This window comes from Tamandua tetradactyla, chromosome 7 (genome assembly GCF_023851605.1).
Source record: "Tamandua tetradactyla isolate mTamTet1 chromosome 7, mTamTet1.pri, whole genome shotgun sequence".
NCBI classification, from domain to species: Eukaryota; Metazoa; Chordata; class Mammalia; order Pilosa; family Myrmecophagidae; genus Tamandua; species Tamandua tetradactyla.
In genome coordinates, this window is record NC_135333.1 from 16,161,307 (window position 1) to 16,175,005 (window position 13,699).

The 13,699-nt window shown below is 37.1% G+C and overlaps 1 protein-coding gene across 7 annotated transcripts in view; it reads left to right on the forward strand.

The window, feature by feature from the left end:
* DESI2 (desumoylating isopeptidase 2) overlaps window positions 1-13,699 on the forward strand; it is an 89,569-nt gene that overhangs the window by 7,484 nt on the left and 68,386 nt on the right. The window lies entirely within an intron of this gene.

Below are 13,699 nucleotides of genomic sequence, written 5' to 3' on the forward strand. Positions count from 1 at the left end.
ATGTAGAAATGAAACACCTAACTAACCAATGGTTAAAGAAGAAATCATAAAAGGAATTAGAAATACTTTGAGAACAGCATAACTGAATGGACGTAGTTAAGGCAGTATTTGAGGAGAAATTTACAGCTTGAATATCTATGTATTAGTTTCCTTGTGCTTCTATAACAAAGTACAGCCAACTGGGTTGCTTAAAACAAAAGAAATTTGACTTCTCAATTCAGTAGGCTAGAAGTTCAAAATCAGGAAGGCCATTCTCTATATCTTGATTTTCTAGCTTCTGTGTTTGTGGGCAATTCTTGGCATTCCTTGGCTTACAGATGCATCACTCCAATTGCTTCCTTTGTGTTCACATGATTGTGTTCTCTCTCTGTCTGTTGCATTCTCCCTGTATAATTCTGTGTCTAGGTTTCTTTTCCTTTTACAAGGAAACCAGTGTTATTGCATTAAGGGCCCATCCCACTCCCTAATGGTCACATCTTACCTAAATACACCTGCAATGACCATAGTTCCAAATAAGTTCACAATGAATTGGATTTTAACTAGGCAGTTTTGTTAGGAGAGATGCCAGTACTTAAATGACATGACAAAGCCATCTGATCACCTTTCTCCAAATTCAAACACTGGGATTAGACTGAGTAAATGTTTTTAACCTGTTTGTTTATTGAAGTTGAATCTTGGTCATCCTTGAAATATGATCTTTCCAAAAACATTGTCAGTTCCTAAATTTTAATTCACTAGTTAACAGGAACCAGCCTTAATTCATGGGCCAGTCTACTTTTACCGCTTGGCATAGAAACAGTGACCCAGTGATCTGTAGATCAGAAGTCCAGGTGGGCTGAGCTGTTTCCTCTGTTCCAGATCACACAAAGCCAAAATCAAGATGTTGGCCAGCTTGGGTTCCTATCTAGAGGCAAATTCACCTCTAAGCTCATTCATGCTGTTAGCAGAATTAAGTTTTTTGCCACGGTAGAGCTGAGGTCCCGTTCCTTACCGATTATCAGCCAGGAGCTTCTTTCAGCTCCTTGAAGCCACCTGCATTCCTCTTGGTTTGCCTTCTTTATCTTCAAACCAGCAATGAAATATTGAGTTCTTCTTAGGCTTTGAATACCTTTGAGCTCCCCTTTTGCCACATATCTTCTGTCTCAACCTGGAGGAAGCTCTCTGCTTAAGGATTCATGTATTTAGAAGGGACTCACCTATCATAGGTCAGTCTTCCTTTCCTGAGGTCCATACCTTTTGCCGTGTAACAGCATGCTCAGGTTCCAGGGACTAGGGCATGGACATTGACGGGCCATTCTGCCTTCCACACCATATGAAAGGTACTTTTTAAAATAGTTTTTGTTTATGTTTTTAATTTTTTTTTAACGTGGGCAGGCACTAGGTTTTTATTTTTTATTTTTTACTTGAGAAAGGTATTTTATAAATGCAAAAAATATTAAGTGGTCCCTTTCAGAAGTCCCTTGAATTGGCGTGGAATAAATATTAACCAAGTACCTTAAAAATGAGAAATTTAAAGCATTCAGAAACCAAACTGTGGAAACCTTTTATGACTGGCAAATACTCAGATGTTAATAGGGTTCAAATATGTTGGTGACTATTGGCCCTTCAAATTGCAGTGGTGTAGTGTATATCAGTTCCAACGCCACATTTATGATGATGGATAAATTTAACAAAACAGAACTGTTAGAAAAATGTGTAAAATAAATAATTTTAAAATACCAAGGAGAACCTACTATTTAAATCTTACATTAAATGGATTTGTATTAAGACAGAATATACTTATACTTTTCATTTGTTGACTGTCAAGTTCTCTGCAAGATTATTTGAATCCCAAAGCAATGTTCTTATTATTGTTCAGGTGTCATATAATAAAAACAATATAATGTTTTATTATTGTTATGTTTTATTATGGTTCAGGTGGGCTAATAGAATATAAAGGGAAGACTACCATAATAATCATAAACTACTAGAAACTATAAGGCAGGAAAATAATAAAGGGAAAGGAGATACATGAAAATAATTTTGTTTCGATTTATCTGGAGTAATTTCAGTATATGGTGTGAATAAAACTAGACCCACTATCCCCCAAAACAACAATTAAAAATCAGTTGGTCCACATTATTTGAAATAAAAGTCTTTCCTCAGTAACTTGTGATGTCACCCTTATCATAATACTAAATTCTTGCCCATACAGAATTTTTTATTCCAATTTCAGTACCACATTGTTTTAGCTATTATAATTTCACAATTTATTTTACTATCTGGGTGAGCCAGTTTCCTTTCATTATTATTCCAGAATTTTCTTAGCTGATCTTACTTATTTTTCTAGCTGGACTTTGAAAAACTCTTTAAAAAAATTCCTTATTATTTTTTTATTGGAATTGCATTAAACTTATAAATTAACTTGGGAAGAATTGTTTTTCTCCCCATTGAGGAAAATGGGATTTGATTTTTACTTTTTGAAATTTCTATTAAGAAAAAAAAACACCCTCTAAATAGTTAAATTGCCATGCTCATGTCCTAAGCTATTAACAGTGTATTTACTTGAGAAACTGAATTCTGCTATTTCAGTTTGTAATGCTTTGCTTTCATAATACATCTTTTGCTATCTAAAGAAAAGTTGTCTTAGAATTTAATGGTATAAAAGGTAAATCAAGATTATTTGGAATATAAATTTTGAGACAAGGACATTATTTTAAAAACTATTGCTTAAGTAGTAAGTAGTCTTGGCCGGAAATTAAAATTAATACAAACAGGGAAACCGCTATGATACAAGTGCTTCTTCATGAGATCAGTATAGTCTGTCAGTCTGGGTTTTTAGAAAAACTAGGAAAGAGAAATACTGTCTTCTCCCCCAGCATACACACACAGTTGGTTTCAAAGGCAACCTGCCTTGTAGGTTAGATTACAAGATTATATGGACATTGGTACTCCTTCCTCCTGAGTTGTCATTGAAATGAAAACTTCCTGTGCTGGAAACTTGGAAAGTTACCATATTAGTTATCTAGAGCTGAGTAACAAATTTTCCCAAAACGTAGTATTTTAAACATCTGTTATCTAACATTTTCTGGGATCAAGAATTCAGGATTAGTTTAGGTGGTAGGCCCTGGTTGTTTAGTTGTACTCATGTGAAGGCTTGACTTGCTAGAAGATCTGCTTCCAAGATGGCTCAGTCACAGGAATGTTGTCAGAAGGCCTTAGTTCCTTACCATGTAGATCTCTCCATAAGGTTCTTGAGGGTTCTCATGACATGGTAGTGACTTCCTTCCAGAACAATCCAAGAGATAGAGCAAGAGAAAGCTGCAGTGCCTTTTGGTGACCTAGTCTCCAAAGACATAAACCTTCAATTTCACTTTATTCTGTTTGTTAGAATTAAATTACCAAGTCCTACTCACACTCCAGAGGAGGAGAATTAAGCTCCACTTCTTCAAAGAAGGATCATGAAACAAAATGAGGGCATGTCTTTTAATCACCACAGTTGCCAGTTTCATAGTGGCAACACTAATGGATTGTTAAAGTATACTGCAGGTGCAATGGGAAATCATAAATTGACTAAACCCTTTACCCTGAAAGAGCTGTTTAACTGGAATGAGCAGAGTAGACTGCCTGACGTACATCAACTTGAAGGGACAAGGACAGGCAGGCCCTCAGGTAGTTAGGGAGAAGCCAACCAGATACCCTCTTAAATTATTGAGATAATAATGTTTGGACCTGAAAGACCTGCGAGTTAGCCCCTGGAATGATAATTCACGCCAGGTCAAGCTGAGTTTTTAACCTTAACCTGAACAGTAAGACCCACCCACCTCTCTCCAGTGGTGAGGGAGGGCTCATTTCAGAAATTTTAGTTATCATGACTCTATGGCAGGGTATCACTTTTAGTGGGCTTTTTGTGGGTTAGATCATAGATACTCATCATCCTACGGCAAGACAGTCCCACACAAGAATTTTCCTGTGTTCCTCATGACTTTCCAAATGTTCTGCCAGATACTCATGTAGTTGTAAAAGCTGTTTTAGTCTCTGAGCCTAAAATTTAGCCCCATTTTATACATTAACTCAAAGCTCTTGGGTTTGTTTGTTTGTTTTGAAAAGTGGAAAGTATTTTATGAATTGTCTGGATTGATTGTAAATTTAACAAAAAAGAGATTGCACTTGAATTTACAGCCATGATCTTTTTTTAACATTTTTTTATTGTGAAATATAACATATATACAAAAAAGCAATAAATTTCCAAGTACATTTTAGCAAGAAGTTATAGAACAGCTTTTAAAATATGCTATGGGTTACAGTTCCACGATTTTTTGTTTTTTCTTCTAGCTGTTCCAAGACACTGGAAACCAACAGAAATATCAATATAATGATTCAGCAGTCATACTCATTTCTTAAATCCTATCTTCTCTGTTATACTCCTTTTTCTCTTTAAATAGCGTATATTCATAAAAGCAATGCATTTCAAAGTACATCGCAACAGTTAATTGTACTTTGATATGATGGTACTTCTGATACTTGTGTCACCACTGTATGGGCAAATGCAGGCTGCAGAGGTCTGGAAGTTGAGTTGATATGAAGCTGCTCAAAGGCAGAGCCCCTATAATCACCTGGTTGGTCTTTCTGATGATTGGCTCTACACTGTAACTGGTCCTGGTCCACCCTGAAGAACAAAAGACATTCCTACCACAAGAAATTATAAAGATTTAGAGGTACTTCCCTCGGAACTGGGGCAAAGATCAACCAAGTTTTTCAATTCACCACAAGATAAATGCTCACTACTCAGCCTGGGGCTAGATAATTCACTTCCAACCTCATGCATGGTTTTGGCCCAGGCTGTCGAATGGAGATTTTATTTCTTCACTGGGCCTCTGATGAAGAGGCCTCTCCATAAAGCTACACACATGGGAGCTTATTCCCCCAGAGCAAGAAATCCAGGAGAGAGCATGGGTGCCCAAGAAGGAAACTACAGTCTTATATAAACTAATATCAGAAATGTCATACCATCTTCTGCCACAGAATATTGGTCAAACAGACCAACTCTATTACAGTATATGAGGGGAATACACAAAGTGTGAATACCAGGAGGTAGCAATCATTGAGGGAGGTGAAGAGGCATCCTGGAGGCTACCACAAACCTTTATTTCAAAAATGTCAATATAAAGAAAGAGACAGAACATTTTGTTGTTTATGCTTTCTTCATTTAAATCCAACTCTTTATTATAAGAAGGTGCAAGGCACTAGCTACTTCAATATGTCTTTCAGTCTAATCATGCCCAAGAATTTTGTTATGCTTAAGAATGTACATTGAAATACATTTCAAGTTATTTTCCAATTATTTATTTGTTGGAAATACGTGTATGGGTAAGCTGTATTCTCTTTAATATCAAGATAGTAAAGGAAACATTAATAAAATATTTTATTATAGAAAGAGGAGATGTATCTATTGAGGTTCAGAACCAGTGAAGTATAAAGAGCCGATAATTTCCATCACTTGCCCCTGGGTAAGTGGCCTAGGCCAAGCAAAAGCCAGGGACTGCTGGTGTCTTACTCCTGGTTCAGGCTATTTCACAAAAATCAAAAAGAAGAAGAAAAGAAAAAGAAACTGCTGAGGGGCCAGGTTTCTTATGGTGCATACCTGAGTCTTTGGCTTTCACATTTTTCTCAGCCATGAGATCAATGAATTAGAACTTTAATATATTCAATATAATTTTTTTCTTCAATCCTATCCTGGAGGATTAGAGCAGGGATTAATACCAAAACCCCCCAAAATCAACTCGTTGGTTGATTTTGTTCATCTCAAACTAATTTCAATTAATAAAATTAATTTTATATTAAAAAAATCTCAGGAGCTTTGAATGGTTACCTTGCTTCAAAAAAAAAAAAGACCCACTCTGAAGAATTCATTCAACACTCAAAAATTTATTGAGACACAATTATAATTGCTGGGCCAACAGTAAAGGAAAAAAGAAAACCAGAATCCTTGCTTTGTTGGGTCTGCACAGCAGGAGAAAACAGAATAAGCATAATAAATAAGTAAAATATATGGTGATAAGTACTAAAAAGCAAAGGGGCCAGGATGTTGTAATGCAGTTTCAAATAGAGTGGTCAACAAAGGTCTCACCAGATTGTACACAAACCTGAAAGGTGAAGTAGTGTGACATGGATATAAGTGAAAAGTGCTACATGCTTCCACGTAAGCAGATACACAGCAAGAAACAAGAGAAATGTTTAGGGGAGTTTCTGGTTTATGATCCAAAGAAGATTTATGAAGATCATTGAAAGTAGAGTGGGAAGTAAACTGAAGTGGGAATAATCTGAGATTAGAATAGATTCCACAAAGATGTAAAATACCATTGCCTAACTTAAAACTACAGCAGTTATTAGTGAACAGCAGGTTGGAAATAATGAGATTTATAAAGTCTTCCTGAAGTCTGAGTAGTCAAAAGGATCAGCTGCTAGGCAGAATTTTTTTTAAGTTAGGACTATTCAACCAGAGATTGGCGTAACTTGAAAATGTTAAAGATAAAGAAAAAAATCCTACAAATATACACAGACATTAAAAGGTTATAAGAAGGAACAAAAGAAAAAAAAAGGAAGGGAACAAAATTCAAGCTAACTTCAGACTTCTTTTGATAATGACAGCATTGTTATTATTGGAAGAAAAAAAAGGTTTATATCTGAATTCTGTAGTTATCAAGTTGCCATTCACATGTGAAAGAACACCAACTATTCAGTTCCTTTGGGGAGGCTAAAGGATGACTTAAGCTTAAGAAAGGGTGGTCATGGTGTAAAAAGAAAAGCTGTGGATATTAATACTAGTTAATATAGCTAAATCTTATAAATACGGTTAAAAACAATGCCAGTTACAGTGGCTAAGAGATTTCAAATAGAGTTGAGAGATCATTCTGGAGGTTACTCTTATGCAGGCTTCAACTGGGTATTGCAAGTTTCCACAGCATGCCAAGCCCCAACCAACAGTATTTCTGAAAGCACTAACGAATACCCTGGGCTCTATCTAAGACTCTATAGAAGTTTTACCTATTAAATTTATTTTTATAGAAACTTAAAGGCTCCAGATGGCTTCTATGCCAGATAAGCCCTGAAACCCAGAACAGAGTCTCTCCAAGAATATCAGCCAGTTTGATCCCTTTACTCCATAAAGTGGATACCACTTCTCAGCATGAAGAAGTTAGAATTGCCATTGTCCAGATATCCCTGAAGTTGAGAGAATAATCAAATGAGAGGGAGGAGTTGTAACTGAGAAGTTAGAATTTAACAAATGATTATGGCTGCTGACTCATTATATAGATATTTCTTTTTCATATCTAGTTCTAGTTTGAAAGCTACCAGAATGCAATATACTTAAAACAGAATGGCTTTTAAAAGAGGGGAATTTATTAAGTTGCAAGTTTACAGCTCTGAGGCTGTGAAAATGTCCAAATTAAGGCACCAACAAGAGGTTACCTTCTCTCTCAAAAGGCTATTTGAAGTTCAGCGTTTCTCTGTCAGCTGGAAGGGCATATGGTGAAGTTTGCTAGCTTTTTCTCTGGGCTTCTTATTTCATGAAGCTCCCCCAGTGGTGTTTTCTTTTTTCATCTCCAAACGTCTCTGGCCACTTGGACTCTCGTGGCTCTGAAGCTTTTTCCAAAATGGTTCCCTCTTAAAGGGCTCTAGTAAACAACCCACCTTGAGTGGGTGGGGCCACATCTCATGGAAACCATCTAATCAAAAGTTATTGGGTGGGTCACTTCTCCATGGATAATCAAAGCTCCCACCCAGCAATATTGAATGAGAATTAAAAGACATGGCTTTTCTGGAGTACACCACAGATTCATACCAGCACACTAGTGAATTAGAATAGCAAGAAGGAAATACCTGAAATTGTTGAGCTGTGATCCAGTAGCTTTGATCTTAATGATTATATAACTATATAGCTTTCATCTTGTGACTATGTGATTGTAAAAACCTTCTGGCTGACACCCGCTGTATTCAGTATATGGGTAGATAAGTAATAAAGAAATGAATGGAAAACTAAAAAACAATGCTAATACCCATACTTACTCCTCATAGAGAATAAACATGATGCTTAAGAAAAATTATCAGTTTACAATGCTCCAAACCTTGAGTAAGAAGATGGAAGTAAAAACATCCTGAAGTCCCAAATAGGAGTGATGAGTCAGTAGATGTAATTTATTATTGTTTCTATTAGAACATTGTATTTGAGTGTATGTACTTTTTTGTGCTTGTAAATGTACGTATATTGGAATAACATCAGATTTAGGGGTGTGTTAGTTTGTTAAGCTGCCAGAATGCAATGTACTAGAAATGGAATGGCTTTTAAAAGGGCAGTTTATTAAGTTACAAGTTACAATTCTAAAGTCATGAAAATGTTCAAATTAAGGCACCACCACATGGTTACCTTCACTCAAGAAAGGCTGATGTCGTCCAAAACACCTCTTTTAGCTGGAAAGGCACATGGCTGGCATCTGCTGGTCCTTTCCTCCTGGGCCTCATTTCTTTCAGCCTGTGTTCCTAGTGGTTTCCTCTCTAAGCGTCTGTGGGCCTTCACTTAGCTCCTCTAGGACACAACTCTGGGTTCTGGCCTGCTTAGTATTTCATGGAAAGGCACATGGCAACATCTGCTGGGCCCTGCATCTCCAAATGTGTGGGTCTCATGTTGGTCCTGAAGTAACTGTTCTCCAACTGTCTCCATCTTCTCCCAGCTTTCTCCAAAATGTTTCCACTTTTGAAGGACTCCAGTAAACTAATCCAGACCCACCTTGAATGGGAGGAAGCACATCTTCATCTAATCAAAAGGTCACCATAGTTGGGTGCATCACATCTCTGTGGAGATTTCTCCTTCCTTCATCCCCTCCACATCTCAGAAAAAAACTGTTTGACCTAATCTCACATCCTTGCCTGAATTTTAACTGTGTTCTAGTACTCATGGACTAGCAGTGACCAAAAAAAAAAAGAACCTATATCTTAAATCTTTTCTGTGAATATTTCCTTCACCTTATTACTCTTATTGAAACCTGCTTAATGCAAAGACACTGCTTCTTCTGTACCCACAAGTGGTAACTGTATTTTCCTCCCCTACCCCATGTACCACTGGACTTATATAGACTAGGTGTCATTCTTGTTCTGCATTGCACCTTTCAGACCATTTCTTACTCTTCTAACACCCTCAATTCCTTTAAAGCACATGCCATTAGATTAGATTACTTGTTACTGCTCCTAGTTGTAGGCACCTACAGATATCTCAGTAATTCATTCCTTTAAGATTTTAGGACCCTGGCTCACTCTCTTCTCAGCACCACTTGTATCATTATTCTTAGTGCTTTTGATAACCATACAAATGATCTTTGTAATACCCTGATGTCACTTTTCCTTGACCACATTACTTGTAGTGATCTTGTTTTCTGTACGCTCATGGCCATGTCCTAGGTCTTGAAGATCAGTAATCACATCCTCTCCAAAATTTTGATTTCAGGCATCTCACTCTTCACAAACATTTCTTGTTTTGCCAATTCATTCTTCTAGTGTCAGCCCAATAAATCTCTTTTTAGCTTTTTATTTTGAAATAACTTCAAACAGTGCAATAATTCTTTGAGCCCACAGGTCCTAGGGGGATTTCAGGTGAGTCCAGCGAAACTCTCTTAAGCATTACCTCTTTTGCTCTGTCCTTCATTCCCTTCTTTCTTCATCTGGGTTAGTGTTCTAGTTTGCTAGCTGCCAGAATGCAATATACCAGAAATGGAATGGCTTTTTAAAAGGGGAATTTAATAAGTTGCTAGTTTACAGTTCTAAGGCCGAGAAAATGTCCCAATTAAAACAAGTCTATTGAAAAGTCCAATCAAAGGCATCCAGGGAAAGATACCTTGGTTCAAGAAGGCTGATGAAGTTCACGGTTTCTCTCTCGAATGAGACGGCACATGGCGAACACAGTCAGGGCTTCTCTGTCTCGGCTGGAAGAGCACATGGCGAATACAGTGTCATCTGCTAGCTTACTCTTCTGGCTTCTGGTTTCATGAAGCTCCCTGGGAGGCATTTTCCTTCTTCATCTCCAATGGACTATCCGCTTCGTGGTGCTGCAGCATTCTCTGCTCTCTCTGAATCTCTCCGAATCTCTCTCTCCTTTTATAGGACTTCAGAAACTAATCAAGACCCACTCAAACAGGTGGAGACATGTCATCCCCTAATCCAGTTTAACAACCACTCTTGACTAAATCACATCATCCAGGGAGATAATCTCATTACAGTTTCAAACATACAGTATTGAATAGAGATTATTCTACCTTTATGAAATGGGATTTATATTAAAACATGGCTTTTCTTAGGGGGCACACTTCCTTTCAAACCAGCACAGTTAGATTCTGTTGTCTACCATTTTAATCACTCCCCTGCTCCTATGTCATTCTTGTCTGGCAACCCTAGTTAAGTTCAACTCACCATCTCTTTTACACTGCAGCAGTTGAATACAACTAGGGAAAACATAGCCATGCTGACTGATCTCACTTTAAAATCATGATCACAAACCCCAAGAGGACCATAAATTCTGTCTGACAATGCCACCTATCCCTCTGGTCAATTGACTTTCCCGCTGCATAAGACAACCACAGTATTTAGTACTCTCTTCCCTTCCTTGTCTTAGGTGATAACCTCACTATTTATTTCACTAAAGAAAAATAGAAGTAGCAGGAAGATAATTTTTTTATCCTTCCACCACCACTTTCTGCTGTACTCTGCCTTCCCTTTTACTTACATAGGACAAGCTATCCATGTCCCCATCTAAGATCAAACCTTCCACTGTACTGAATTTCATCCTTGCTCTCCTCTGCAAGAATTCTTTCTTAAAATTGTCATCACTCTCTTCTGCCTAATTATCCACCGTCCCTACTATATTGTTCTAATCAGCATATGACTATGCTGTAAAGTCTTCCAATCCTCACGTATCCAAGCTGAGGAGAATTAGTAGGATACTTCAATCTTATCTCCATTTACTGTCCACCACATTGTATCATGCTCTCAAGCTGGGGGGTTATGTCTTTTTTAATCAGCTGCTTTAGAATGCATTACTGTTAAAAGACCAACAAATAAGAAAGGAAACCAGATCTGTGTTGTTCAGTCCCCCATTTGTTCTGACCTGTTTCTATTTTATCTATGGGTGTGAAACAATAATGCAGCAGCATAGATTTGTAAATTCCTCACTCTGCAGTGAGTTTGAGGACAGAGACAGTACCTTACTCTTCTTTTTTATCCCTAAACTTGGTTCATAGTAATTGCTTTGAGACAGATCTAATGGACTCACCTAGGGTTCCCCTAGGACTTGTCTTACTGAAACAATTCCTTTCCCCATGTATGTGTTTCTTCTCATCCATTGTTGCTTCCTTCAGGACAATGAAATGGAAGCATACTGCTGGGCACCAACAATGACTTTTATATTTCAGCTCTCTGGCTCACTACTCACCTCTAGGGGCTTGCTTCATTCCATCATCCTAACAGTATTCCCTAACCTCCTGTCAGGTGACAGGTGAAAGCCCCAAACTATCCATACTGGTTCAGAGTGAGAATATTGTTCACAGAAAGAATCAGAGCTGAGGTTTGGACAGCAAGAGGCCCTACTTGACCTACTTCTTAGTATAGTCTGCTGTCTGGAATCCATTATAATAAAAATTGATGTAATACAGTTCTTTATATTTGGGGTAAAGCTAATGATCTGTTTGTATCCCACCTCCTGATTCTGAGCTGTGTAACTTTGGGAAAGTTATTTTAGGGCCACTGTTCGGCCCTGAAATGGGAATAGTAATGGTATTTACTTCATAGAGTCATTCTAAGGATTATATGATTCAATTTAAGTAAAATGAATAGAATAGTACCTGGCACATGATAAGCACTAGAAAATGGTAGTCATTGTTACTGTTAGTTTTGTTATTTGGGATTATATATACAAATGAGCTCTGATTTGTATGATTTCAGCAGTTTTAACACTTAGTAACTTGATCTTTGGAATTTCTTCTCTTTATCTAAAGGAATGTTATACTATAGAAAACAAAGTGCTACCTAAATTGAAACATTAAAAGCAGGTTGTTGTATATATGACACTGTGATCCAAAATCTCATCACATAAGTCCTGAAACCCAGAGTTTTACCAGTCTCCCCAAGACCATCAACCAGTTGCATCCTCCTACCCCAAAATGCTAATACCCCTTTTCAACATGAAGAGTTTAGAATGATCATTGCCCACATATCCCTGAAGATGAGGAGAAAGATCAAAGGAGAAAGAAATTGTAACAGAGAAGATAGGATTCAACAAACGAGTATGACTACTGAATCATTGTATTGATATTTCTTTTTAGTTTCCGGTATTTTAGAGTGGCTAGAAGGTAATACTTGAAATTGTAGAACTGTAACCCATGCTATACTTTGAAATTTGTTCTAAAACTGCTTGTTAAAATGTACTTTGACGTTCTTGCCTGCCATGCCAGAAACCCGTGTTCAATTCCTGGTGCCTGCCCATGCCAAAAAACCAAACAACAACAAAGCATATACTTTGAAATCTATTGCTTTTTTATATATCTGTTATATTTCACAATAGAAAAAACAATCTCATCACATTCCCTGTATGAAATTGAGGGTTAATTATGTAGCCCTTTTTTTTTCTGTCCTTTGTGTATTAGAGTTGACAACTGGTTTTCAACCTTTCAGCCAGATGCTTTTATTTATTTATTTTATTTATTTATTTAATAAAAAAATTAAACAAGAAACGAACAAAAACATTCTTAACATATGATCATTCCGTTCTATGTGTATAATCAGTAATTTACAATATCATCGCATAGTTGCATATTCATCATCATGATCATTTCTTAAAACATTTGCATCAATTCAGAAAAAGAAATAAAAAGACAACAGAAAAAGAAATAAAATGAAAACAGAAAAAAAGAAGATTATACCTGCCATACCCCTTACCCCTCCCTTTCGTTGATTATTAGCATTTCAAACTAAATTTATTTTAACATTTGTTCCCCCTATTATTTATTTTTATTCCATATGTTCTACTCGTCTGTTGACAAGGTAGATAAAAGGAACATCAGACACAAGGTTTTCACAATCACACAGTCACATTGTGAAAGCTATATCATTATACAATCATCATCAGGAAACATGGCTACTGGAACACAGCTCTACATTTTCAGGCAGTTCCCTCCAGCCTCTCCATTACATCTTGACTAACAAGGTGATATCTGTTTAATGCATAAGAATAACCTCCAGGATAACCTCTCGACTCTGTTTGGAATCTCTCAGCCATTGACACTTTGTCTCATTTCACTCTTCCCCCTTTTGGTCAAGAAGGTTTTCTCAATCCCTTGATGCTGAGTCTCAGCTCATTCTAAGATTCCTGTCCCATGTTGTCAGGAAGGTCCACACCCCTGGGAGTTATGCCCCACGTAAACAGGGGGAGGGTGGTGAGTTTGCTTGTTATGTTGGCTGGAGAGAGAGGCCACATCTAAGCAACAAAAGAGGTTCTCTTGGAGGTGACTCTTGGGCCTAAATTTTAAGTAGGCTTGACCTATCCTTTGTGGGGTTAAGCCAGATGATTTTATTGAAACTAATTTATAAGCCTTTGTATATTTGTGGAAATTGTACAAATAAACAACATAACATGAGATTGGTTTGTATATACCATAGTGCAATTATAATTTCTAAC